We start from the raw sequence: 5,377 nt of genomic DNA on the forward strand, positions 1-5,377 counted from the left end.
ATTTTGAATGGAATTTCTCTTTTTTGACTTTTCCTGCTGGTTTTTTGTTGGACTAAAGAGAAATGTTGGTGATTTATGTGAATTTACCTTATATCTTTTAACTTTGTTATTGTTTCAATTAAGTTTTAGTTGATTCTTTGCTAAGTAGATCATCACATCATCTACAAAAATCAATCATTTTATTTATTTGCCTGTACTTAATTGCTGAATTTCACTTTTTTTTTCTTGTTACTATAGCTAGAATTTCTAGGGCTATGTTAAATAATAGTGGAGATAATGGGCATCCCTGTTTTATCCCTTTTCTTATTGCAAAGGCCTCTAACATTTCTACTTTTCGTGTGATATTTGCTCTTGATTTTTACTATATTAAGGACGGGTTCATTTTTTCCTAAATGCTCTCTAGCATTTTTAATATTTAAAAACTTTAATTTATTTTTAATAAATAATAATTTAATAGAATTAATATAATAATTGAAGTTGAATTTTGTCAAAAGCTTTTAAGCATCTATTTATATAATTGCATGGGTTTTATCATTTATATAATCCTCTCTGCATTCCTATTTTAAATCCAATCTAGTCCATCAAGTTTCAGCTGTCTAATGTGTTGATATAGATTACTTGCTAATATTTAATTTAAACATTTTATGCTAACATTCTTCATTGATATTGATTTATATTTCATTCTTTCCTTTTTATATTCCTGGTTTAAGTATTATATTTATATTACATCTATATGACATTTGTATTCTTTATGTTTTTATGTAATATTGAAATAAATTGTTATTTGAATGCTTGATAGAATTTTTCCCTTTAGAAGTTTACTTATGTAGGGCAGCTAGGTGGTGCAGTGGATAAAGCACTGGCCCTGGAGTCAGGAGTACTTGGGTTCAAATCCGGTCTCAGACACTTAATAATTACCTAGCTGTGTGGCCTTGGGCAAGCCACTTAACCCCATTGCCTTGCAAAAAAACAGTTTATTTATGCCTTGTTCAATTTTCTTTTGTGAAATTAAGCCATTTAAATCTATTCTTTTGTTAATTTGGCTAAATATATATATTAGGTTTTTTCAAGGCAAATGGGGTTATTAAGTGGCTTGCCCAAGGCCACACAGCTAGGTAATTAAGTGTCTGAGGCTGAATTTGAACTCCTATACTCCTGACTCCAAAGCCACTACTCTATTCACTGTGCCACCTAACTACCCCTTCCTCCTTAAGTGTTGTGAAATCTTGTCCATTTTGGGGGAGGTTTGCAAGGCAATAGGGTTAAGTGACTTGCCCAAGGCCACACAGCTAGGTAATTATTAAGTGTCAGAGGCCGGATTTGAACTCAGGTCCTCCTGACTCCAGAGCTGAAGCTCTATCTACTGTGTCACTTAGCTGTCCCCTTCATTTCCATGTTTAACATGAACTATTTGGTTTCCTTTCCATATTTTATAAATCAAATTAGTCAATGATTCATCTATTTTATTTGTTTTAAAAACAGTTATTTGATTTAGTTATCATTTAAATGCTTTTTTTCTTTAGGTTTTACTTATTTATTTTCAAAATTTCCATCTTTTTATTGAATTGGGGATTTTTATTTACTAATGTTTTAGCTCTTTTTAGCTTCAGGCCCAATATATTGTTGTATGAATGTAATGGAAATATTTAGATATAAAAATTTTTCCCTAATAACCATTTTAGATGTTTCCCATACATTTTTATAAATTGTCTGATAATGAAAATTTTCTATTTTTTCTGTAATTTGTTTTTTGACACACTAATTTTGTAGAATTAAGGTCACCATATACATTAAATTTTTCCTCAAAATTCCTTTCTTGAATCTAATTGTTACTGTATGGCAGGGAATCTTTTTCTGTCAAGGGACATTTGGATATTTATAACATCATTTTTAACATCATTTATATTTGGTCAAACATTTAATTAACTCATCCCAAAAATCTCTTAGATATATTGAATTTCTATGGTTGCCTTGGCTGCACCAGACCAAAATGGCTTGAAGGTCAGAGATTCCCCACTCCTGCTGTATTTTAATCAGTAAGTAATATATTTAGTATTTCTCCTTTTCTATATTTTAAGTAATGTTTTTAGGCTCTAATACATGATCAGTGTCTGTAAAGGGTTATGAACAGTTGAGAAGTATGTAAACTACTTTCTAATCACTTTCAAAAATCTCCAGAGATCCAGCTATTGGGATAAAAACTCCCTCTTTGATAAAAACTGCTGGGATAATTGGAAGTTAGTATGGAAGAAACTTAGATTAGACCAACACTTAACACCCTTTACCAAGATAAGATCCAAATGGTTATAGGACTTAGACATAAAAAACAATATTATAAGCAAATTAGAAGATCAAGGACTAGTTTACCTGTCAGATCTATGGAAAGGGGAGCAGTTTATGACTAAGGAAGAGTTGGAGAACAGCACCAAAAACCAACTAGATGATTTCGATTACATTAAATTAAAAAGCTTTTACATAGATAAAACCACTGTAACCAAGATCAAAAGAAATGTAGTAAATTGGGAAACAATCTTTACAACTAATGATTCTGACAAAGGACTCATTTCTAAAATATACAGAGAACTGAGTCATATTTTTAAAACAAAAAGCCATTCCCCAATTGACAAATGGTCAAAGGATATGCAAAGGCAATTTACAGATGAGGAGATCAAAGTAATTCATAGCCATATGAAAAAAATGCTCTAAGTCATTAATTATTAGAGAAATGCAAATTAAAGCTTTTCTGAGGTACCACCTCACACCTCTCAGATTGGCCAATATGACCAGAAAGGATAATGATTATTGTTGGAAGGGTTGTGGGAAATCTGGGACACTATTACACTGTTGGTGGAGCTATGAACTCATCTAACCTTTCTGGAGAGAAATTTGAAACTACGCCCAAAGGGCAACAAAAATGAGCATACCCTTTGATCCAGCAATACCACTACTGGGTCTATACCCTGAAGAGATGATAAAAAAGGGTAAAAACACCACTTGTTCAAAAATATTTATAGCAGCCCTGTTTGTGGTGGCAAAGAATTGGAAATCAAGTAAATGTCCTTCAACTGGGGAATGGTTTAGCAAACTGTGGTATATGTATGTCATGGAACACTATTGTTCTATTAGAAACCAGGAGGGATGGGATTTCAGGGAAGCCTGGAGGGATTTGCATGAACTGATGCTGAGTGAGATGAGCAGAACCAGAAAAACACTGTATACCCTAAGAGCAACATGGGGGTGATGATCAACCTTGATGGACTTGCTCATTCCATCAGTGCAACAAGAGGGAACAATTTTGGGCTGTCTGCAAAGGAGAGTGCCATCTGTATCCAGATAAGGAGCTGTGGACTTTGAACAAAGTTTGAGGACTATTCCCTTTAATTTAGAAAAAAAAAACAGATATCTTATTGTCTGATCTTGCTATCTCTTATACTTTGTTTCTTCCTTAAGGATATGATTTCTCTCTCATCACACCCAATTTGAATCAATGTACAACATGGAAATAAAGTAAAGACTAACAGATTGCCTTCTGTGGGGGGGGGGGGAGTAAGACTGGGGGGGAAATTGTAAAACTCAAATAATATCTTTAATAAAAAAACAATTAAAAAAACCTCCAGAGATCTATCATCTATATAGTGTTTCTAAGGTTCTATTCAGGTTCCTAATGTCTTTCTTGTTCACCTATAGGTTGAATTTGTCTATGTCTGTAAGGGGTTCATTGAAGTCCCTCAGTTCTGAAGTTTTCCTTCCAGTTTGATCAACTTTACCTTTAAGTATATAGATGCTATTATTTGGTATGTATATTTTATTCTTGATATTAATTTATATTTTTAGAGCTTTTAAGAATAATGTGGCTTCCCTGATTATCTTTTTTATATTTACTATAGCTTTATCTGATATCATAATTGCAACCCCTACTTTTATGAGTTCAGTTACATACAGTATTAGAGATTTTATACTAGTCCCTCATTTTAACTCTCTGTGAATCTTTACATATCAAGTGTATTTCTTGTAAATAACAAATTATTTGATTAAATTTTCTAATTCATTCTGCTTTTCTCTACTATTTTATGCATGAGTTCATTCCATTCACATTTATAGTTATGATTAATTGTGCATTTCCCTACAGCCTATCTTATTGTTCTTTTCCTCTCTTTGCTCCTAACCAATCCCCTCCTTACAAATAAGATTTTACAAATTTATAAATTTAACTTATTTAAAAAGAAGACAAGAAAAGAGAGAAAGTATGCCCTTCTTTTCTCAGATAATTCAGTTTCACTTTATATTTATATATATTGATTATATATATTATATATTGCATATATATATATACATATAATGTACATTGATTCATACTAGCAAAATTATTTTCTCACAAATATCCTGTGAAGTAAATAGCATAAAATTGACCTCTTTTGCAAACAAACTCCAGTATCTGAGAGTTGTATGGTCAAGAGAGGATTGAGAGAAAAGGAAGAAAATATAATAACCTGGCATCAGGGAAAAGAGAAAGAAAAGAAGGGCAACAGAATGGGAATAGCCCAGTGTTTATAGATCACAGAATTTAAGCAAACTTTCTCTCTTTTATTCCTTCCTAAATCATTGAGAAGCCAAGCAATCTTTGTTTAGTTTTTTTTTTTACAAGGCAATGGGGTTAAGTGGCTTGTCCAAGGCCACACAGCTAGGTAATTATTAAGTGTCTGAGGACCGATTTGAACTCAGGTACTCCTGACTCCAGGGCCGGTGCTCTATCCACTGCGCCACCTAGCCACCCCCAAAGTCAAGTAATTTGGTATCCATTCTGCATGTGAAATTATACAAACCATATCTCTAGAATAGCCAGAAAACACAAAATTTTTAGGTGCAAAAATGGGATTTGGTTTATCTTTCCTGATGCTGTCAATGAAGTCAATGTTTCTAAAGAATCACAATAATAAGTGTACTTATAGTCTTAAATGGGAAAAAAAAATGTGATATGTACAAATACTGTGATGAAAGAGAATCTGGTTCCCCAAAGCCTGGATTTTATCTGCTTTGTGTTTTGATGCTTAATGGAAAACAGCTTATTCTTCTTCAAGTAGCGCTTGATGGGACTTAAGTTTGAAGTGATTCATTTGGAGCACTAAATATTTTGCCATTTTAACAGCAGCAGCAACAACAAATTCTAAACCAATCTACCTTTTTGAGTTTTCATCTTTCAGTCTGAGATTGGGGTTGGGAGATGAAATAAAAAGAAAGAAGAGAGGCAAATCAGGAAGGACAGCATTTGACCAGCAGATAACAATGAAAAATGTCAAAATGAAGTACTTTCCATATGTTCCATTCCTGAATACTTTGTAGAGAAAGCAAGGAAAGAGGTCAAACCACAAAATATTTT

The sequence above is a fragment of the Macrotis lagotis genome, chromosome X (genome assembly GCF_037893015.1).
Source record: "Macrotis lagotis isolate mMagLag1 chromosome X, bilby.v1.9.chrom.fasta, whole genome shotgun sequence".
Taxonomy (NCBI): domain Eukaryota; kingdom Metazoa; phylum Chordata; class Mammalia; order Peramelemorphia; family Peramelidae; genus Macrotis; species Macrotis lagotis.